This window comes from Thamnophis sirtalis, unplaced genomic scaffold (genome assembly GCF_051295495.1).
Source record: "Thamnophis sirtalis isolate CommonGarterSnake01/CBP01778 unplaced genomic scaffold, rThaSir2_p1.2 scaffold_15, whole genome shotgun sequence".
NCBI lineage: Eukaryota > Metazoa > Chordata > Lepidosauria > Squamata > Natricidae > Thamnophis > Thamnophis sirtalis.
This window is the reverse complement of record NW_028261395.1, coordinates 7802483-7827073: the sequence shown is the minus strand read 5'-3', so window position 1 is coordinate 7827073 and position 24591 is coordinate 7802483. Positions and strand designations below refer to the sequence as shown.

The following is a 24591-nucleotide window of genomic DNA, read 5'->3' as shown; positions in this document are numbered from 1 at the left end:
GTGAATTAGGCCCATGGATGTATTTTTTAAAGGCCATGTATTATTTTATAGGAGTTAATTCTTGTCACAGCTGGATAATGCCAGAGAAAAAAAGAGAGAATTTGCTAGGAAGATTAGAGCCCGAGGGAAAAAAATACTACAGTAGGCATGGCAGAAAGGCAAATGAATTTAGACTGAAATTCACCTTTCTTGCTAAATCATGTGTTTTGATTTTAGATTTAGATTTGATTTAGATTGTTTATTTGTATGCCGCCCTTTTCCCTGGGGGGACTCAGGGCGGCTCACAATCAAAAGGAAGGGGGGGGGGACAGACTTTTACATATAAAACAGTACATGATTAAAAACGCAACATTCATACCATTCGGGCGGGTCACAGTCTTTAGCCCCAGGCCTGACGGGATAGCCAGATTCTAAGGGCTGTGCGGAAGGTCTGGAGGGTGGTGAGGGTACGAAGCTCCACGGGGAGATCGTTCCATTGGGTCGGGGCTACCACCGAGAAGGCTCTCCTCCGCATGGTGGCCAGTCGGCATTGGCCAGCGGATGGAATTCGGAGGAGGCCTAAACGATGAGATCTAATGGGTCGTGTGGAGGTGATCGGCAGTAGGCGGTCTCTCAAGTGTGTGTTTGCTAGTGTATGTGTTTGTGTGTGTGTGTACTTTAAAGTCTGTCTTGATTCCTGGAAACTCTTTAGGCAAGTCTCTGTAGTTTCCTTGGCAAGATTTCAGAAATAGTTTGCTGTTGCCCTCTTCCCAGGACTGAGAGAAAGTGATTGGCCCAAGGTAACCCAACCTGTTTGGTGCCTATGGCAGAACTAGAGCTTCTGGTCTCCCAGTTTCTGATGCTTTAGTAATATTTGGGGGGTTGTTTTTAATTGGAAAAATGACACACAGAAGGAACTCTCTTGACAGAATATGCTAAATCGTGCTGAGATTTGTCTCAATTTCTTCAAAAATCTTGAAACCGTAAGCCTGATCACGGGAAAATCAGTAAATGAATGTTCTGGGTTCAGCTTTGCTGCATGGGTCATTTGTACCTCAATGAATAGAATAGAATAATTTATTGGCCAAGTGTGATTGAACACACAAGGAATTTGTCTTTGGTGCCTATGCTCTCAGTGTACATAAAAAGACAAGATTCCGAGGTGGCGCAGTGGTTAGGGTGCAGTACTGCAGGCCACTTCAGCTGACTGCTATCTGCAGTTCAGCGGTTCTAATCTCACCGGCTCAAGATTGACTCAGCCTTCCATCCTTCCGAGGTGGGTGAAATGAGGACCCAGACTGTGGGGGCCGATATGCGGACTCTGTAAACCGCTTAGAGAGGGCTGAAAGCCCTATGAAGCGGTATATAAGTCTAACTGCTATTGCTATACATAATGGCTGAATGTCAAGGCCAGTTGACTAAAGAGCAAAGTCAAGGAAGCAAGATTCACATGGACTTAAATGAGTTTTAATGCCACAAATTAGGGATTAGCGTGCCAAATTCTGGGAACTGAGATTAAGAACCCTCAAGCCTTCTCTTACTATTGAGTTCATTAAGGTGGGGGTCTCTCTGATATTTTTCAATTTCTTTTTTTTCCAGGCTGGTTACATGACGGGTCAAAAAATATTTTTCTACGAAGAGCTAGTAATGTTGTTGTTTGTTTGAGTAATGAACTCTTGTAGCTGCTAATGCTTATGCCTAGGGAAAACTCCTCCTCCTCTTCTTATTCTTCTGCTGCCATATCTGTCATATCCGATTCTGATTATTTGGATGGGTGAGCGAATACTTTTGGCAATATAGTGTATGTAAGATGGGAACCTTTACCTTTACCTGGAGAGCCATCCCTGGAATAACTTGATCACATGCAATGAAGGGCCATGAAGGGCTTTATAGGTGACAACCAGCGCATTGAATTGTACCCAGAAGCCCACCTGAAGCGCAGCTCATGGAGCAGTAGAAAAAGATGTGTGAATTGTGATGCCTAGTTTTTGTGACCTGACCAAAAGTGCTTTGTGACTGGCCATGTCTATCTATAGTAAATAGGAAATTGTTCCATGGAAGCTATTGATCTCAAAGGCTCTGTAAATTCTCCAATCCCCAAAGATTAGTTCTTCATGGGTTGAATGCATTTTTGACCCATGGAAGTCCTCTTTCAACTTCTCCAAAATAACAGTTAGTACTAGCAATAGCCCTTAACTTACAGAACACTTCACGGTGCTTTTACAGCCCTCTTTAAAAGAATATTGCCCCCAACGCTCCTTTGTCATCATCTTACCAACCTTGGAAGAATGGAAGGCTGAATCAACCTTGATTCGGTCTGCATCTATGAAGCAGGCACAGATAAATCCAAAGACCACAGAAAGGTTGGAGGAAGGTGTAGAAAGTTACCACCCACCTCCTGCCTAGAAAAATGAAATATTTTAGGAAATATTTGCAGAATATTTCCCTCTAAAAGGGAGGAAGAAACTCATCCTTCCCACCTTTGTCAATGAGCCACCAAGGCATGAGCCAGTCTATTCTACATAACTAAGATCTTCCCCCCTTCAGCTTCAGGGTGTTGGGGTTAAGGCATGGGCCTCAGGACATGATAATATTAGCCCTTTACCCATCTCACCACATGGCACCTGGGAAGATTACATCATCACCTAGCAAGTCAAGCAAGCCTGAGAAACTACAGAGTTGCCCCTGCATGGCCCCGTGGGAGTCTGACAACCAATCAGAATACAAGGTCAAGATCAAAGGCCAGAGGGGGCATAAACCGGGGACTTTCAGCATCTCTACCCATTTTTTGCTTCTGCAGCATCTTTGAGCCGAGGTGGCGCAGTGGTTAAATGCAGCACTGCAGGCTACTTCAGCTGACTGCAGTTCTGCAGTTCGGCGGTTCAAATCTCACCGGCTCAGGGTTGACTCAGCCTTCCATCCTTCCGAGGTGGGTAAAATGAGGACCCGGATTGTTGTTGGGGGCAATATGCTGACTCTGTAAACTGCTTAGAGAGGGCTGAAAGCCCTATGAAGCGGTATATAAGTCTAACTGCTATTGCTATTGAGGCATGTGATCCCCCTTTTTTCCCCCAGGATCTCAAACCACGTGGTCCTGTTAAACCATCAAACCATCTTTCCAAACAGCCTCCATGTTTCCAGTGTCTTTTTCCCCCACTTGGAACCGAACCCATTTCCAACAATGGAAATCCAGGAGTCGAATGTGCTCAAGATTAAAAAAAATAAAATAAAATCCTTTGATCTCGAAGAGGCCCGACAGTACAGCTTCCAACATATTGATTTATCCTAAGGATAATTCTAGGCCGATTTGCATATTATGGCATTTCCAAAGTGGAAAATCAGATTCAACTCCTGGGCATGACAAAAAAAGTCCTTCTTTATCTCAATGACGTCTCTCAAAGCATGGAGTGAACCCCAGGAGCCAATCAGAATTTTGCTACGGTCGGATTTCGGATTTTTTTTACCCTGCAGCTAAAAATCTCGCCCTGCCTTGATCTTTTTTGGTATTTTGAGGTATCAAATTTTCACTGTTTTGCCCTTCGTAGTTTTTGGGCTCACGATAAAGGGGGGGAGAAAGGACGAAGACATCACAATTGCTATTCCTCGTGAAGGACAGTATTTCAATCGGGCGCCTGTGCGTTTCTCTCAAACCAAGGAGCGGGCGCCCCCTATCGGGCAAGCCGAACCGCCGCTGTTCGCGTCAACTTACTCCGTGAACTTGGCCTTGAGCCCGTTCGATTCTCTCCGCGGCCTTAGGAAGGCAGGAATCCTTCGGCAAAAAAAAAAAGCTCCGCCAGCCTTTCCGTTGGCCGGGATAAAAACACAAACTACCTATATAAAGGAGCGAAGCCGAAAGTCTCAATGCCTGGATGGTCTCGAAAGGACGCTGCCCGCTTCCTCCACCAAAGGCTGCGAGCGTGAGAACGGACAAGAGCATCCTTGCCGAAGCTGGGCGCATCCTTCCGCGCTCCCCTCACAGGCGGGGGAAGAAGAGGGGCATTACTTTTCTACGCCGGTCCGGTCCACGGGGATGTGGGATGTAGGAGAAGGAGGAGCGGCGTCCCGAGGCTGAAAGGTTGACTCCGGGGCTTCAGGGAAAGCCGCGGGGAGACGTCCGTTTGGTTCCCCCTCGGCAAAGCGCCAAGGAGCCGGAGGAGAGAGAGAGAGGGAACGGCCAAGGAGCCGGAGGAGGAGAAGGAGGAGCGGCGTCCCGAGGCTGAAAGGTTGACTGAGGGAAAGCCGCGGGGAGACGTCCGTTTGGTCCCCCTCGAAGGAGGAGAGAGAGAGAGAGAACGGCGCGTCCGATGGAGCTCTCCGCAGCCGCCCCGGCACCTCGCCGCGCTTCTCTCTCCCAGCCCCGGCCGCCCCTCACGCGCGCTGCGCAGCCTGAATCATGAGGCGTCCCTTGTCTTTTGCCGGGCTGCGCCAGAGAGAGAAAGCCAGGCGGGCGAGAGGGGGAAACCTCCGGCTCCCTTGACCGAAAAAGCCTGCTCCTACTACGGCTACTACCTGCTGCCTCTCGTCGCGCTCTGCCAAACCGCCTGGGCGGTTATTCTAGCCGGCTGCGGCGCCTTCTCCCGCTTCCCCACAAACCCCCGCCCCTATTTCCCCATGCTGAGGGGCTCCCTCGCTCTCCCGCTCTCGCTTCGTAGCAGGCGCTGGGGTGGCTGAAGCTGACTGCAGTTCTGCAGTTCGGCTGTTCGAATCTCACCGGCTCAGGGTTGCCTCAGCCTTCCATCCTTCCGAGGTCGGTAAAATGAGGACCCAGACTGTGGGGGCGATATGCTGACTCTGTAAACAGCTTAGAGAGGGCTGAAAGCCCCGTGAAGCGGTAGATAAGTCGAACTGCGATTGCTTATCGCTATTGAAGCTGGGAGTTGATCCGACCGGGTCGAAGCCTCTTCGCCTTCCCGCGCCCAGACGCTCCGGGAGGCAGCCTCGCGGACGGGTGTATGTCGCGACAGGCGGGCTCGCCGCCTCGGAGTCCCTTCAAAAAAGCCTCAAAGTTTTGATTTATTTTTTACCTCAGCTTCTTCCCTTCGGCGGGGACTCTCCTCCTCTTCCTCCTCCTCCCCTTCCCACACAGACCCACGTTTCTGAGGCAGTCAATCCCGGACTTGGCGTCGGAGAGGGCGGACTCGTCGGTGGCCGAAGCGGCGCCACTTTTTTATTTTTCCCCCCTCGCTCCCCTTTTCCCTCTCCTCGGACTCTCGGGGAGGCTTTTGCTCGAAGCCGGGAAGCTACGAACCGAAGCGGGGGTGTGTGAAGATGAAGGGCGCCGGAGACGGCGTTTAGGTTCTCCTGGGAGCCGAAGCCGCCTGTGGAACGGAGGGAACCAGCAACCCGCTGCTTTGGGGCGACGGTTCTGAGGAGGCGGCTAAATTTGGAGAGGTAAGTCCACTTCGTCCCCCCCATCCGCACTCCTCCTTCCTCCTCCTCCGCCGTTTCTCTTTCGGATGGAGGGGCGAATGGCTCGCTAAGCTTTGGGCCGCTTCCTCTTTCGCTTCGTGCCTGGAATTTGGTGTTTTTCTAGCGTTTTGGGGTGAGGGGCGCCGCCTAAAAGTTGGTAGGGATGAGATTCGCCCGGGTCCCACTTCGGCTTTCTTGTTCTTTTGCTGGCATTGCCAAGGGCCACAATGCAAAATCGAGGAGGATTTTCTTTTTTTTTTTGTTGTTGCTCCCCAAGCGACTGAGGCGCCTGGCTGAGAAATGCGCCTGGCTGAGAAATGCACCTGAAGGTCATCTAGTCCAACCCCTGCCAAAGCCGAGCCCAGCCTACCAAGGCAGATTCTTTGATGTTGCCAAATGGTTCTGTAATAACCCTGGGTTTTGGGGGGAGAAGAGGTTGGAGTCACTTAAGAGAAAGTAAGGATCCCCCCCCACCCCGTTCCCCCCTTTCCCTGGTCTTTCGTGAGCCGCCCGGAGTCCTCCGGGAGTGGGCGGCATACAAGACAAATAAATAGATAGATAGATAGATAGATAGATAGATAGGATAGGATAGGATAGGATAGGATAGGATAGGATAGGATAGGATAAGATAGGATAAGATAAGATAAGATAAGATAAGATAAGATAGACAGAGACAGACAGACAGACAGACAGACAGACAGAGATAGATAGACAGACAGACAGACAGACAGATATAGATAGATAGATAGATAGACAGACATAGATAGATAGATAGATAGATAGATAGATAGATAGATAGATAGATAGATAGATAGATAGATAGATAGATAGATAGATAGATAGATAGATGATAGATAGATAGATGGATGAAAGGAAGGGTGCTGTTGGCAACCAGAATCCTGGCAAATCCTTTTGTTTTCTTCCAGCTGTTACTTTGCCCTGACAAAACTTTCTGTCCCCTTTTTCCGCCTTTGTAGGGATGGCTGTTCTGTAGTAAAATGACAGTTTTGCCTTTTTAAGTGCTGTCTGCTTTGATGACATGTTTCCCATCTCCAAGATATGTTTCCCCATCTCCCAGGCCGCTATTGAACATCTAATGCAGGCAGCGTAGACACATCGCCATGAGATAAAAGGATGGAATCATTTCCTTACTTTGCTCTCAAAGAGACTTACTTGTTTAGTGTTAATCCTATCTGTGGGTGGTTTTTGTTTTTTTGTTTTAAAAAAAGGAACAGGATGGTGATAGGAGATTTTGGAGAAAGCGAAGGGGTTGCAGGAAAGTACCCCACATTGCTACGAAAACAAATCACAGAGAGAGTATTACGCTGTATAAGTCAAATTCTGCTTCTGGAACAAAGGTGCTGTACGCCATGGCCTAATAGCAGAGAGAATATTAATATCTGCATAAGATAATTAGCCAGAGAAATGAACCGGCTAATGTTCTGTTCTTCTAGTACTTGAAGCAGTAGAGAGGCTGCTGTTACATTTTACTTCTGAAATTATATGTGGATGTAGGGTTAACGCTCACTGTATTTGCCCGTTGCCCCACAGGTGGCATTTCTTCTCAAATATCTGGGCACTATGAAAAAATAAGAGGGACTAGTTGATTTTGGCTCTACTCTTGTTTTAACTATGGGAGAGCGAGCAAGAAGTGGAAGCTTCTCAGGCAAAAAGCATTTATTATTCTGGAATGACAATACTACCAGCACATAACCTTATTTTTCTTGTTCTTGGGACCCCCTCACAGATGCTGTGACAGTTTCTGGGATTCGTCCGTGTTTTTCTTGTATTTTGGGTCTTTGAATTGTGAGCTTTTGGCTTTTGAGTTGATGAAGCTTATGGACAAAATACATAATTGGGGTTCTTCTCGGAGCAGCCTAAGTACATCATTAAAATATGGATGAGAAAAGCAGGGTTCTAGTTGATTCAAACCGTAGTAAAATAATAGGCAATTTTGCTCTGAAATAGGAAGTTGCTTCTCAAATAATTTAGAAGTTTTAATGACAGCTCTATGTTACCTGAACCAAAAGATTTTATACCTGAACATGTAGTTCAGGACATGTTTAATCAAAAATAAGCCCCAAGGATTTTAATGAGACTCATGTCCAAGTAGTCATTGTATCCTGTTTTGTTTGTTTTTTAATAGTGTGAATTTTTTTAACATTTGCATTCTATATCTTAGAACAGCCAGTCTATTGATGTTTATTTAGAAGGGAAATAAACAAAAATTGACACTTAAAAACCATTTAGTGTCATAAGAAGTAAATGGAGAACTTACTTTTATAGAAGCCCCATACTATTTTTTTCTTTTCCTAAAGGACCACCCCTCCCACATCTATTATAAATTATTAATTTTACTTTTGTATGGAAATGTGGAATATGGGAAAACAATTACAGTAAATCTGATGGAATGAATGGAACTTACATTTTATAAATACAAATATGAATTCATAGTATTATGCTCCAGTTCTATTAATTGGGTAATATGTTTATGATCAGGCAACTAGTCTAAAAACTTATTTCGCTTATATGTACTTAGAAGTATATTTGAGGTCAATAATACTTAGGTCATGTAAGAGAGTATGGCAGCTTTATTTGCATCCTATTTTATAGTTAACAAAAAGTAATGGTAAATAACTAGCCTATTGCTAATTAATCAATAACAACATACTAATTAGCTATAGTAACAGAAGTAGTAATATTCAGTAATATGGTAGTGAGAAGGCTAACTGATAACATCTAGTAATGGACTTATCCAAGTCTATAAATTACAACATTTTTATTTGGCATTGGTAATAGTCAGATATGTGTTGAATGTCATTAATACTGAATTTAGGTCTTAATACTATTTTACTTGACATTAAATGCACTTAATAGAGATTTGGAGGAAAACATGGCGCACACTGTGAAAAATCTAGAATAGAATGGAGCAAAAGAAAACATATATTGGGAAAATATTGTTTAAAAGATTGTAGTACATGTGGAAAATAAACATATCATTTTGGTTTGTATTGGAAATTCCACTTAAGCCACCCCCTTGAAAGTATGTGATTGATACATTAATTCAATTAAACACATAGATTCACAAGTGCTTAAAATGTCAACATGGCCTGATAGCTAAATTTCTTGTAACTATGATATCTTATATATCGTATAGTCTATTTCTTGTTTTCTTTCCAAAAAATAGTTCCTCTCTCAGTAAACTTTTCTCTACTTATTTTTAAAGTTTCAAAAGCTCATCTTTGTAAGTACAAATATTTGAAGGGAGGAACTTTTGAAAAGTAAAAGTTAATATTGTTATTTGTACAACTTTAGCACAGGTAGCCCTCGATTTTCAACAATTCATTTGAAGTTACAACTGCACTAAAAAAAGTGACTTATGACCATTTTTCATAATTATGACTGTTGCAGCATCCTCATGGTCATGTGATTGACATTCAGATACTTGACAGCTGGTTCATATTTATGATGGTTGCAATATCCTGGGGTCATGTGATCCCCTTTTGCGACCTTCTGACAAGCGAAGTCAACGGGGAAGCCAGATTCATTTAACTACGGTGTTACCAATTTAACAACTGCACTGATTCACTGAACAAATGTGGCAAGAAAAGTCGTAAAATGGGGTAAAACTCGCTTAACAAATCTCACACTTAGCAACATAAATCTTGGGCTCAATTGTGGTCGTAAGTTGAGGACTGCCTGCATTCAATTCATGCATTGGAAATGGCTGCTGAAAGAACTACATATTATTTCTCTTTCTATATATCAAAGTCATCTGGAGTTACGGAAATGGCAAATGCATCATTTGAAGCACTATCACATGTTAAGGAGCATATATATATAGCAATGCTATTCGGATTAACTTGGTACATCATTGCTCAGAACTATTGATAGTTGTGATGGGCTGTTGTGCAGATTCCCAAGAGGGAGGGAATACATACCAGAGGAGCGGTTTATAGAGTTGGGATGGTTTCTCTCCAATAGTTCCCAGAGTATATGTTTTTGGTGTAAGTAACCTGCTTTAGTTTGGCAAGATTGACGCCAGGCTCCAAAAACCAAGAAGGACACATTGATACTCTTCTAAGCACTTCCCTTTATTGTTTCTCACCCATAAAACGAAATCTTGCCAGAGTAAAGCAAACTGCTTACACCCAACATATACTCTGGGAACTGCTCAGGAGGAGCTGTCTTAACTCTCTTTCTCCCACACTGTCTTTTGCTCACTCACTCCTTGGAATCCAGACAATATTCCATCACAAAAGTATATTGTTGGACTATCTTCCAGTTGAAGCTACTATTTCAGAATGGACTTCAGTTCTACTTTTTGTCGTGTCTACAGCAGTTTTTCTGCAAGGAGGAAAAATACTCAGAGATTAAAGACAGTACTAGAGGATGACTAATGCCACCAGAGTCTATGCTCTTTATTCATTAACTCAATGCTAAGGTGTGTCTATTCCATAATTAATGTGTCATTACCTATATATGTGAGTTTGTGTGGTCTTCAAGGACTTTAGTGGTCTACTGAGATAGGGAGCTTGTGACTGCAGTAATTTTAGGATACAGCTTCTAATATCCTACAGCACTGGCCACACTGACTGGTTATTGGAAATTGCAGTTTAAATATTCTGCAGGACTACAGCTCCTCATAACTACTTTGAAGTTCACTCTCCTTCAGCATTTTAAACAGAAGTATATGATTACTAATATTGACTTAAGTGTTTAAGAAATTGTTTTAGGGTAATCTATTTTGAAGTGGCTTTTCCTCTTATAATAGTTTTCTGAGAGTCCCATAGGAAAGAACAATAAGCTAAATATAATGGGTTTCAAGCTCTGTCTATTTTGCAGGTTCTTAATAAGAATAAAATATTAGCAGGAATTGGAACATTCTGTATTTTTGGCACCTCGTTATAAGTATAATCTTTATTGTCATTGTACTTAAATACAATGAAGTTGGTTATTTAATAAACCTAAATCTGTTCCCAAGGTGTAAATTTATTTGCCCCTCTGTTGAGTAAGGAGTAAGGAGTTACCCATGTACAGATCCTCTGATAATTTTTTTTTGGGGGGGGGGGGAATAACATATTGTATATTTCTCAGTACATGCGTGTTTGCTAAAAGCGTGACCCGTCAAAAGCGCGTTCCACAAAAGCGCAGTCGACGAAATCGCGTATGTGACGTCATCACAATGCGACGAAAAAGATCGAAAAATTGAAATAAAAATTAAATTACAGCAAGCCGATTCACATAAAGGTAAGGGTTAGGTTAAGGGTTAGGGTTAGGGTTAGGTTAAGGGTTAGGGTTAGGGTTAGAGCGTTAGCGTTACGTTTAGCGTTAGGTTAAGGGTTAGCGTTAGGTTTTTCGTTACGTTAAGGGTTAGGTTTAGGGTTAGGTTTAGGGTTAGGTTAAGGGTTAGGTTTAGGGTTAGGTTTAGGGTTAGGTTTGGGGGGGTTAGGGGAAGGTTTTAGCTTTATTTTTACATTTTTTGATCTTTTTTGATCTTTTTCGTCGCGCTGTGATGACGTCACATACGCGCTTTCGTCAACCGCGATTTTGTCGTCCGTGGTTTTGTGGTAGAACCGCTAAAAGACTTGAGAAGTGTGGTGCTTGCTTTCATTTTCACAAAGTATGAAAAAAGAAGAAACAATTGATATAATTCCTACTGTATTATACATTCTTCTTATAGCAACACACAGAGGGTATTACTTCTCAACATAGATGATGACTCAATGAATTGGTGATAAAGATCCACAAATAACATCTGGCAAATAGTTAAAAAATATCTTATAAAATCGAACCTGAAAAATAAGGAAGACTGGAGGAAAAAGTTTACTAATATCTTTGCTCACAAGAGGGTCTTAACTTCTTCCAACAGCCAAAAACCGTAAGAGCAAAACAATCCAGCAAGATCTATAAGAGATAAATTAAAGTCTATGGATCTCCAAGGTCTCTTATTACATCTTTAGCTAGTTTCGAATTATTTTGCCTAAGGCCTGAGGTGATCCAGTGGTTCATTATCAAAATAACTGCATACTGAACACATAAGTCTATATGCTGTTATTCTTCCGTAGTAACTTCTATTGATTTTGTAGATACTTCTAAGTTCTATTTATGTGAAATGTTCCATGTAAAGTACTTATTTACCCAGAGTTAAGGTAATATTTGGCTTGCTTACTCTTTAAAAGTGTGTTATATAAAAGCTTGTGACAAAATAAATAAAAAAATCCAAGCAGGTGATCGAGAGTTAATTAAAAAGATTTATGAAAGGTATACATAGCTTGCTGTTTCATGTATGACATAATATTATAAATCTATTGGGGTGGGAGCTGTTTTGCCAAAGACTGCAACCAAAGTTTGAGCAAATTTTTTTCCTCAATTTCAGTTTTAGCTAAATAAGAAGAGAAAAACTTCCTTATTGTTACTTTATAGAAATACAGTTGGAGATGCAATGTTTCTTAAGCTCAGTATGCTAATTTCTGGATTTCAGATGAAGACTTCCTTCTACAAAGATTTTTAGGTGGTAACAAAGTATATACAGATTGCAAGAAGAAGGATAATCTTTTTGTTTTTGTTAAAAGTTCTCAAAGGTGTTTATTTTTTTTCTTCAAAAGCAACCGAACTCTTTTTTACTTGAGAAAGTCCGAGGTGGGTGAAATGAGGACCCAGACTGTGGGGGCGATATGCTGACTCTGTAAACCGCTTAGAGAGGGCTGAAAGCCCTATGAAGTGGTATATAAGTCTAACTGCTATTGCTATTGCTATTGCTAAATATAAATGTTGTGGTGAACATGGAAATGCCAGCTATCTGCTATTTTATCTTGTCTAGTATGGTAGTCCTGCTGCTAGTTCCTAACTCCTATTTTGCCTGCTAAGAGGACAAAAAAAAACTGATGTAGAAAGCCATTTTTGTGTGTATATATAACTATGATTTTTTTGAGCAGAACTGCCAATTAATAGGAGAGGTAATGGGATTGTGAGTGGAAGAATGCGGACTCTTCTTACATTATAAATTTAATATTCATAGTCTTGTCAGAGGTATGACAAATAGAAAGACTTTACCTGAATAGTTTGTATAGATTTTGGTGTAGTTTTAGTCCCAGTTGTTTTTTGGCCAGTAATATTGGAGCAGGTATGTATTTGATAAAATAAGAAAATACTTTGGAGGCCTGTTGAAGAAGAAAAAAAAAATCAGCTTTCTTAGTATTTATTAATCATTACGTTTCTTTGGTATTGAAGAAGGCTATGAAAAGTCATTAATAAAATATTAACAAAAATATTAATAATTTTGCATATAGGTATCTTCAATTAGAGCCGAGGTGGCGCAGTGGCTAAATGCAGCACTGCAGGCTACTTCAGCTGACTGCAGTTCTGCAGTTCGGCTGTTCAAATCTCACCAGCTCAGGGTTGACTCAGCCTTCCATCCTTCCGAGGTGGGTGAAATGAGGACCCGGATTGTTGTTGGGGGAAATATGCTGACTCTGTAAACCACTTAGAGAGGGCTGAAAGCCCTATGAAGCGGTATATAAGTCTAACTGCTATTGCTATTGCTATTGCTAATTAGAAATGTGTGTCTAGGGATAGAATATTTTTAAGTCTTTCTGAAAGTGTTAAAAATTTCCTCGGGACACTGTTACAGTGCATTGCATACCAAAACAACTAGATACAGAGACAGTCCCCCTCACCTCCAATACATCACTCTGTTGAACACCTAATCCCCATATATCTAAATATATTTATCCACACAGTATATCTGTATTAATATTATCCTTTTTATTTTCTCTACCATTTTCTCTTATTGGTATCATTATTAGTATTATTATTACTTTGTTGTTTCGCATGTATACTAAGAGCTTATGCATTGGAGACAAAACTTTTGTTTGTCCAATCACATTTGGCCAATAAAGAATTCTGTTCTGTTCTCTTATGTTCTGCTCTGTTCTGTTCTGTTCTGCTCTGCTCTGCTAAGATCTGTTCCATTCTTTTTTGTTCCCTTTCATTACTACAGCTTTTAGCCAACTATGCTGGGGGAAACTGTAGTACTAAATCGTAATGTAGAATAAAATAATACTAGGTCATGATGCAAAGTAAAACTTCTAATGCGGCTTCTATATATTGCTGCAGCGGGATCCTGAGAAATAGGAGAAATAAAATTATTTCTGTTTCTAAATAACGTTAAAAACTCTTTTGCGTATCCTACGTGAGTACAAGACTCATCTCATTAAAAATGTCTACACACAGTGTCCTACTTATATAACAGGTTACTTTCCAAGATGCTGCAAGTCTGTCTTGTGCCACAGGTTCCACCACAAAACCGCGGTAGACTAAAGCGCGTGTGACTAAAGCGTGGTGACAAAACCGCACCGTCAAAACCGCGCGACAACAGAGCGCCGACAACAGCGCGCCGACAGAAGCGCGCTGTAACATAACCCTAAAAATAACCCTAAACCTAACCCTAAACCTAACGCTAAACCTACCTTAAACCTACCCTAAACCTAACCCTAAACCTAACCCTAAACCTAACCCTAAACCTTACCTTAAGTTAAATCGCGCTTCTGTCGGCGCGCTGTTGTGGGTGGGCTTTTGACATCGTGGTTTTAGCGCCGTGGTGTTGTCGGCGCGCTTTAGTCTACCGCGGTTATGTTGTGCCACGTGTGCCACAAGCCTAAAAAACATGGACAATGCAGTTCTTGCTTTGCATGGGTTATGGCATCGTGGCTAATCTGATGAAGGTGGCATCGGGTTGTCCTCTCAAGTTGAAATGACATGTTTTCAGTGGCGTTTGCGTGGTGGTAGGAAGGAGTATGGCGAGGAGGTTGGAAGAGGGTTGGATGCATATGGGGGGACTGGAAGCTGGCCCTTTCCTGCTTTCTCCCAACTTTCTTTCCTGCTTTCTCTCCTTGCTGGCCAGGGTTTGATTGTAGCAAGCTAGCTATGGTGCACTCTGTCCATGGTGCTGAAAATGTATTTATTTAATCCTTAAACTCAGAACGATCTTCTATAATTTCCTGTTTTTTGGAGTGCAACATTCAATATCGCTAATAACTAACAATGACCAATTGTTATGGCTTCGTTTTGAAAATGGTCTTGATTTCTGCCTTCTCTTTCTTCGTTTCCCATACACAAACACTTAAATGTACCTACTTACATGTGTATTTTTTTTAACTATTAAGAACTCTGAAAGAGCATTCACTTTAACCCATTTCAATGTCCTTCCACATTTATTTATTTATTTATTTAATGTATTTTTGGAATTTAAGATGCACCCCCCCCCATAAGAGGTTCTTATACTTCGGAGCATCTTATACTCCAAAAATATGGTATTTGTTTGTTTGTTTATGTATTACCATGATGTTGCAATGTTGCAATGAAAACTGCCGCACCTGTCTGAAACTCCAGCCTATTGGGTCCTTGGGATCGGGAGAGGATGAGAGTAGATTAGATTCCAGTGTATCTTCTTTCCCCACCTTTCCTAACTTCTGGGGGTGGATAAAAGTTGTTGTGTATTGGCAAAAATTCACACATCAACAATTCATTAGTAGAGTAGTATTTGTACTTGGCGTTCTGTAATAATTCCCATTTATGACACATAATAGGTTCCAGCTTAAAATGGATTCTTGGAACTAGCTGATTGAGCATGAAAACATTTGGCACGCACATGCACACCGGCAGCTGACTTAAATACCAGCATTTGTTCTGTCTGATGTACAGAATAATTCATTAACTTTTTACTGCCAGAAACAAAAACATATTCTCCTTTTTTTTTTGGTGAAGATAATAAGGTAAAATCAATTATTTCACCAAAATGTGGACTTGCAAGTGTACTCCAGGTTTTAGAGTCCCTGTAGAAGAGAATGTATGTAGCTCAGGGCTGAACTGTTGAGTGTTTGGTGTTCCTTGAGCTTGGTTGTTTCCTTGCAGACATCTCATTACCCAACGAAGTGACATAATCAGTTTGAGAAAATATGCGACTTGCTTCTTCTTAATATATAGTAAGCTTGCTCTGATAGTTTTGGTGGGGGTGTGGTTTCCTCCTTGGACGTTTCTTGATTAAGCTGTTGTTTTCTATTTGATTGTTTGTTTGTGATCCCTACTTACCTGTCTGCTGGAGAGGATGTGTCCTTTTTGTCCTTTTTGCTTTTTTATTGTTTCATTTGAATGGTGTGTAAGTGTGCTTTATTTCTCTGTGTCTTTCGATGGCTCATTTGTCTGAATGCCAAGCTTCCAGGAATTCCTTAGCGCTTTTAGATTTTAGCTTGGTCTCAGATACTTACCGAATTGAAACTGGGTTGAATCTGTCCGTGTGTGGCGAGATTAAGGAATTTTCATTGAGTATTCTGACTACTAATTGCTATTCATGAATGTTCTTTGCTAGTCTTCTGCCTGTGTGTGCTACATAGTGGATGTTACAGTACTTATACTATATATTGCAGATAAATCCAGAAGTAGTTAGCATTTTCCTTACATATTTTTTAAATCTTTATTTTACATATACATTTAAATTGCTGATAACTTCTGTATGACTGTGACTTTTCTTGCCACAGTTGTTAAGTGAATCACTGCAGTTAAGTTAGTAACATAGTTGTTAAGCGAATCTGGCTTTCCCGTTGACCTTGCTTGTCATAAAGTTGCAAAAGGGGATCACCTGACCCAGGGACAGTGAAACCATCATAAATATGAGTTAGTTGCCAAGCATCTAAATTTTGGTCATATGACTGTGGGGATGCTGCATAAGTGTAAAAAACTTTTTCATGAGGTTTTCATGAAGTTTTAATTTTGAATGGTCACAAATGAACCTTTGAAATCTAGGATTTTCAGTAGTGTATCCAGATTATGAAATCTACTTTTATTAATATGTTATAGAGGAACAATATTGAAAAGGATAATTTAAACTACCGAGTCAATATATTGCCTTAAATTATGAATTCAAATTTGAAAATACCCAATAATTGGATATCTAATTTCCACTTCTTATTAGACCTGAAGGGAGTCCCCATCAAGTGAAGGGGAGTTTAACCATTTCTCTGGGTAATTGGTTTCACTGTTGAGCTATTTGGGTTCTGTATTGATCTTTTATCTGTTGGAATCAGTTTTCCTGTAACTTAAATCCATATAATACAGAGAGAGGTATTAAGAAAGTGCTTTGGTTTTCATCTGTATGATGTATTTTCAGGTATCTGGAAATATTACCACTTGTTGTCTGTTTTCTCTCTCCAAGGCTAAATACTTCTTATTCTTTCAATCTTTTTTCATTGGCCTGATCATAAACCATTTTCACACAAACCTCTGTAGAATGAGGTGAATTCTTACAGCCAATGATTTGGAAACTATAGTTGATACAGTTTATAATTCAGTTTGCCTTGCATCTATGTATGTATGCCTTGCATGTATTCCTGTACATACAATGTACTAGGACATACAAGTAGTACAAATGTACTACCATAGTACATTTGATTGTTGTTCACTAAATGAGGTTTGCATTAATTTTATTTTGTTACCCTATTCATAGTGCTTTGAATTTTATTTATTTCTTTTAAAGAATTATCAAAGGCATCTTGTTATTGAAAACCATTTTTTTCCAACATTGTCATTCACCTACTCATCAGTAACTGGCTCAGTAGTTAAGACGCTGGGCTTGTCATCTGGAAAGTTGGCAGTTTCAAGAGCTGAGCTGCACGCAACGAGGTGAGCTCCCATCCTTGCTAGAGCTTCTGCCAAACTAGCAGCTGAAAAGAATGCAAATGCAAGTAGATAAATAGGTACCCCTTCAATGGGAAGGTAACAGCACTCCATGACATCATGGTGGGCACATGGCTGCAGAAATGTCTTCAGACAGTGCTGGCTCAATAGGTTTGAATTGGAGATGAGCACTACCCCCCTATAATTGGCAATGACTAGCAGAATAAAATCTGCAGGGACTCCTTTACTTTTACTTTTATTCATCAGGACATTCATAAAAGCACTGGAGATTGCAGAGTCTAGGACTAAAACATATGGCATTCTGCTTCAATAAACCTCCCACCAGGAACAGTTCATGACTGTTCCTTGAATATGAACTTTGAGCTAGCTGCGCATCAACTTGATTGCCATGAACTCCAATCTATTTGTATTAACTTTCAGTTTTGAAAAGCAAGGTGTACTTGAAAGAAGTCTACTAATTAAACCACAAGTATATAAATAATATTGAACATGTCAGACTCAAGTTTATTCACAATGCTTCCATTAATGTACGTTAATACAATATCAAACCTATATTACGATAAGTATGATCTCGCCGACAAGACAAAATTTAATGCTACGTTATCATCATGAACACAGAGAAGGAAAATCATAGTATAAAGTAAACGTTTTTAAGACAATTACTATATTTTTACAAAAAGACACCAAGGGAGTTTCACAGAATGTATTCAAAGGATAAATTTCAGAGAATGTTTTGAAAATTATAGGCTTATTCCATTTGTTTAACATATATTCACAAAATCTCCATTGAAGAACCCATTCATGACTGCTGTCTCTACCTTCCCAGAGATTGAGCGTATCAGGTAAGCCAACACCCATTTCACAGCAGAATGTATTCACTGAAAAGGAAGCAAAAAAAAAATGGTGAACTCTACCATTCATGATGAGATGTTAAAAGTAATTTGCAAAACGTCTACATATGGTGTCATCCTGACATTTCTATGTGTCAGCTTTGATTTTATGCATAACACAATGGCCACTGGTTCTTTTACATAAATGAACAACTGTATGGTATTGAATATAATAATGTTAGATTATAATTATAACCATATAGTGTAGTAATATAAAATGAAACTGGAATTAATAAAAGTCATGTAGTTCTTGATCAATTCTAATTTTCATCCTACTTTTACTTCATGCCATTTACAGTACTATTGAAGTTTACTGCGCTAATGCATAGTTGTATGGCCTATTGCAACTAACATTCTGTCTTCCATTTTATATGAAATTGGAATTAACTATGTATACCCTCTAAGTATAAACATTTAGGTTTAGGTTTAGGTTTAGGTTTAGGTTTAATTTATTTGTATGCCGCCCTTTTCCCTGAAGGGACTCAGGGCGGCTCACAACTCAAAAAGGGAGGGGAAATACAAACAGAGTTACAAAATCATAGAAACCATACATAGTTAAAAGCACAACAATCATACCATTCGAAGTGGGGCAGCGAGTCTTTAGCCCCAGGCCTGTCGGAACAGCCAGGTTTTAAGGGCTATGCGGATCTATCCTCCGGGTAGTCGCCAGTCGACACTGGCCGGCTGATGGAATTCAGAGGAGGCCTAGTCTGTGGGATCTAATTGGTCTAGTGGAGGTGATTGGCAGTAGGCGGTCTCTCAAGTACCCAGGTCCAATACCATGAAGGGCTTTGTAGGTGACAACTAGCACCTTGAAGCGTACCCGGAGATCAACAGGCAGCCAGTGCAGCTCGCAGAGGATAGGTGTTACGTGGGTGAACCGAGGCGCACCCACGATCGCTCGCGCGGCTGCATTCTGGACAAGCTGAAGTCGCCGAATACTCTTCAAGGGCTGCCCCATGTAGAGCACATTGCAGTAATCCAGTCTGGAGGTCACAAGGGCATGAGTGACTGTTGTGAGAGCCTCCCGGTTCAGGTAGGGATGCAACTGGTGCACCAGGTGAACCTGGGCAAATGCTCCCCTGGTCACAGCTGACAAATGGTGACATTTGATGAATGTCTTTTTTAAAAATTGAAGTAAGTTGTGGATGGTTCCACTCATCCCCTTAAAAAGTTGTGAATACTGAAGATACATACTTGAGCAATGGCTAATTTAAATCAGAGCGTATGATGTAATGTAGTAAGGATTGGGAGGGTGTGCATGTGGGAGGGTGTGCATTTCAGAGAAGGAAGAGGAAACTCAGTCCAGATAATATGATTGAAAGAGGTGAACTCCCTAATAGTTCACAGAATATATTGTAGGTACAGATCAGTGGTGGGTTTCAAAATTTTTTCGAACCTACTCTGTGGGTGTGGCCTCCTTTGTGGGAGTGGCTTGCCGGCCATGTGACCTGGTGGGAGTGGCTTGCCGGCCATGTGTTTTCTTTCTTTCTTTCTTTCTTTCTTTCTTTCTTTCTTTCTTTCTTTCTTTCTTTCTCTCTTTCCTTCCTTTTGTCTCTCTGTCCCTTTTTCCATTTTTTCTTTCATCTCTCACTTTTTCTTTCTTTTTTATTTTTTTTTAATTTCTTCCTTTCTTTCTCTTTCTGTGTGTGTGTGTGTGTGTGTTGGGTTTCAAAAAATTTTGGAACCTCTTCTGTAGGTGTGGCCTGCTTTCTGGTGGAACCTCTTCTAACCGGTTCGGTAGATTTGACGAACCGGTTCTACCGAACTGGTGCGAACTGGTAGGAACCCACCTCTGGTACAGATTATAGAGTGCTAAATCTGGCAAGATTCTGCCTACTGGTGTGAAACCATAAAGATTTGAACCTACCAGTGCATATTATTTTTTACAAACATACTAATAGAAAACGTTGTTGGTTCTATATGTTATGTTTAAATGTGTGGATTTTCTACCAATTGTATATTCTCTAGATAATTATCCTGTGGAATATGCTGCATGAATGGAAAGAGCATGCTATATAGTCTTTCTGAAGATGATCAATAGATTCTTGATAGTGTTAGGATAGCAAACAGTCTATATGTGGTCTTTATACACACAATTATTATATACACCAAAATTTAAAATCACAGCTACCAATATTTTAGCTGGTGTTGGCCTTCATACTCATTGAGCTTGAGTCTTATTAAGAACCTAGGAAGCTTAGTTTAAGCATAGCATATGTGTGGATCCAAGAAGTATGGTCTTATTATATAATTGACAGAAATTTTTGTCAAAGCATGGATTTTATAAGTGCCATCTAGGATCTTTGAGTTTGGCACCCGTTTTACTGATAACTACTGAGAACACCAGTGTTTCCACAGTCCAATCGCATTAGACAACCCAGAAAGATACTTTGATCATTAGCGATTAAAAATATCTGGAATTAAAATGGTTCAAAAGAATTTGTATTGTTCTACTTGTCTCATGCAGTTTTTAGGATAGGTTATGCATTAAAATGTTCAAAGCAGTGTCCATTTTAAGCTATATTTGAAAGCCTGATTGTTCTTACATTTACTGTCATTCAAAAATAACTGAAGGAATAAACAACTTTAGCCAAAAATTGAATCTATTAGGCTGACCTATTATTACAAAGACTATTCCAGGTCAAAAGAGAACTTTTGTAGAGCTCTGCCTATTTTAAAGAGGGACAGTGTCCCATCAAGAAGGATGGATTTTCTAATCTATGGGATCAGTCCTGTACTAGCTGATCACCGACAAAGGAAAAGGAATAAAGAAGTTGTAATTCTGATTTCTCTGCTCTATTGACACTGAAACTTTGAAGGTTTAAAACAAAACCAAGATAATAGGAAAACTCACCAAAGTTACATTCCTGTAATTTCCCCAAACATTGAAGTTATACTTGGACTTTCAATCAACATTATCCAGAAAAAATGGTAAGTTATTAACATTTTGATTTCTTTTCTCCAATATATTGTGAAAGCAAACAGTAAAACATTAGCCCCTATATCTAATGGGGAACCTATAGCACATGTGCCACTAGTGGCACACAGATCTGCGGGCATGTGAGCCATCACCCCAGCTCGGCTTCAACGTCCATGTGTGCTGCCTCCCACTAGCCAACTAGTTTTCGGATCTCTGTTGCACCTATGTGGGGACTGGGACACCTGTGGGAGACACATGGACATACATGGGGTGGGTTGCATGTGGGTGGTCAGACATGCATGCACAGGGTTACATGTGCATGTACAGGGGGCAGGGGGCATGTGGGATGCTCACATGTGCATGCATGGGTGGTCATATGTGCATGTGTGGGGGCAGTGGGAGCCCAAAGAGTTATATGCATGCGCAGGGGTAGAGCGATGTGGGGGGTTGCGCACCCATGCTTGGAGGATAGGGCGCTCATGGTGGGTTAAACTTGCATTGCATTATGTTGGCATGCAACAACAACAAGGTTAGCCATCACTGGACTAGCCTATTTGGGGTGAATACAGTGAAGATGGAGAAATAGGCATGTTTGTTACTTTGAGATTTGATTTGAGTTGTCTTGAGATTTTTTTTACCACTTGTATTTAAGATTCAGTTGTTTCAACTTCATAGTAGACAACTATCCCCCTGAGAAAAAAGTGGTAATATCTGCCACTTGGATATTAACAGTGGACATCTATACAAAAGATGGGTACTCCCCCACAAACATTCATGTAGATCCAATTACGAACCTTTATCAGATAAAGTTAATTGTTTTTTTTTTAATTATTCTACCCATTTAGGGGTTTGTGTGGCTATAAATTTTAAGATTAATATAGAGAGAGATCTGATCAGGATAATTGAGTTATATAGAACAAATTTAGATGAACAGAGTATTTAATTAAGCATGTGCCACTCTGCATGCATAGGGCTTGATAAAATCTGGAATATATTCATAATTGGATTAGACAGGGAATCCTGTGTTGTTTCAGACTGACTGAACAGTTTTAGGATCAACATTCAACAATGACATTTCTCAGAACAAGAAGTTTTCCGGAACAGGATAGAATATTGAAGTATGGACAGAACATCCATAAAATCCAAAGTACAGTCCTCTCTTATTAGAGGAGCTAATAACAAATAAAACTTAATTCTCTGTGCATGAGTATTGATTTAGGCTTTCTTACGGTTTCATTATACTGTCCTTCACTTCTTGTTTAAATGGCGTATTTGCTGCTAATGCACAAAATGCAATAAAAAAAAGGATAAAACAAAAATCTAATGGGTTATCCACTCAAGTGCTATTCTGCAAGGCCGTGTTTTCCCTTTTGTACCGCTTCTCAGTGAGCATGGATCAATATAAAACAAAACCTTTTAATATCAGCAGGGGAAAAAAATGCTGGTTTTAAATCTTCAATTTAATTTAAACTTCCCATTGATCCTGTGTTATACATTACCATCTGAACAATAGTGCAAATTCAATTAATGCACCATTAGAACTATATGTGGGGCACACTAATATCTAATATGCATTAAGCTGTGTATATTCTGTGTATGCTTATTTGTAATCCAGAGGTTCTAAAACTTCGTAGATTCCTGGCAGTTTTGTGACTCAGTAACTTTTTTGTGGTGTTCTGGAGTTCCAAAACCAAGCATACAATTTTGGAACCAAAGACTTTACAGAAATGGCAAACTTACAATATTTTAAATTTTTGAGGGAAACATAGCGCTGATAGATTAGTAGTTCACATAGTATGTGTTATGACCTAGGCTTCCCAAGAACATGGAACAAACTCCTGGTCCTGACCAAAAAAACATTTATTAATTTATTGTGAATTCTACTCATTCACATCCAGCCAAGTCTTTCAAGGGGGAATTTACAGTCACAGACCTTATCTGGCGTAGAGAGCTGCCTGGCCAATATCTGCAAAACTTGGCATGGAGTCTTGGAGAGTCCAATTAAGCAAACTAATTGTCTCCTGCAAACTCCACTCCCCTTTCACTTCTCTTTTATTTCCTCTGGGAGGGGCCATTCATCGTCCACCTGTGGCCTTACTTCAAAGTTGACCCCTGTTCTTTAGCTTTCCTCTTCATCTGGCAGCTCTGTGCATGCGCACACTGGGAATGGGCTCCAGCTGTTCATCTACCTCACTGATGTCTGACTCCGAAGGCAGATGATAACTGTCAGACGGCCCTGACCCCATCTCTGTCTCTGATGTCATCAGAGCCTTCTCCAGACTCCAGGACTGGCCCATAGCAATAGCAATAGCAGTTAGACTTATATACCACTTCATAGGGCTTTCAGCCCTCTCTAAGCGGTTTACAGAGTCAGCATATCGCCCCCACAGTCTGGGTCCTCATTTCACCCACATCGGAAGGATGGAAGGCTGAGTCAACCTTGAGCCGGTGAGATTTGAACCGCCGAACTGCAGCTAACAGTCGGCTGAAGTGGCCTGCAGTACTGCACTCTAACCACTGCCCATGTTCCTCCCCAACCTCCTCACTGTCCGAATCTGCTCTGCTGGCTGCTGGTGGACCACAACAGTATGTGACAAACATCGGTGTGCATAACAGATTCACACAATACTCGGATCAACCAGAAGTAAGATTTATTGAAAGCATTTGCAAAGGCTGGTAGAACTTCAGCTTAGCACAACAACAGAAGTCCACACCCAGTTACAGATCTAAGCATATATTTTATACAATTGTATTACCCGCCACTTGTCCCTCCTTTCCAGGCCCAGTTGATAGGTCCAGGCCAGTCACATGCTAACAGTCTACCTATAATCTGCTATTCTGCCTAAATTTTAAAATTAGTTAGGCCTATGTGGCTAAGCACGCAGCCCTTCCATTTCTCATTGCTTTGTTATTCCCTTATCTTGCTTTTCTACGGAACCCAAAATCTGGTTCATATCTCAAGCAGGAAGCTGTGTATGTCCTGGGTTCACACATCAGGCAAACAAGACTGTGCCTTGGATGGTTCCACCACAAAACCGCGGTAGACAAAAGCGCGCTCGACGAAAGCGCGTACGTGACGTCATCACAGCGCGACGAAAACATCGCGCTGTGATCGATAAATGTAAAAATAAAGCGAAAACCTTACCCTAACCCCCCCAAACCTAACCCTAATCCTAACCCTAAAGCTAACCCTTCACCTAACCCTAAATCTAACCCTAAACCTAACCCTTAACCTAACGCTAAACCTAACGCTAACCCTTAACGCTAAACGTAACCCTAACGCTCTAAACCTAACCCTAACCCTTAACCTAACCCTTACCTTTATGTGAATCGGCTTGCTTTAATTTTATTTTTATTTCAATTTTTACTTTTTTTCATCGCGCTGTGATGACGTCAAATGCGCGCTTTCGTCGAGCGCGCTTTTGTGGACCGCGGTTTTGACGGGTCACGCCTTGGATACGTAATAGTGTGGCTATACTTTTAAAGTTCTAACTCTAGATAATTTGGACAAAGAATATGACATAGAAGCTAAATGCGAGTTTACCTTATGGAAAATTACAACTTATTATATTATATTCCACATTTACTTATTACCTCGTTCGGTCAAGCTTTTATTGACTCCTTATGTTGTCTTTATTCTGATAATAATAACTTTAAAACATCCCCTACATGGAGAATCACTGTTTTCCTTGGAAG

At 40.9% G+C, this 24591-nt stretch overlaps 1 protein-coding gene across 1 annotated transcript in view; it reads left to right on the top strand.

The window, feature by feature from the left end:
- The first annotated feature begins 4977 nt into the window (after nt 1-4977).
- The window catches only part of PCDH15 (protocadherin related 15), an 810754-nt gene continuing 791140 nt past the window's right edge, over nt 4978-24591 (top strand). Inside the window, exon 1 of the mRNA XM_087701782.1 lies at nt 4978-5370. The gene's annotated coding sequence lies outside the window, so the exon portion shown is untranslated. The remainder of the gene's footprint in view (nt 5371-24591) is intronic.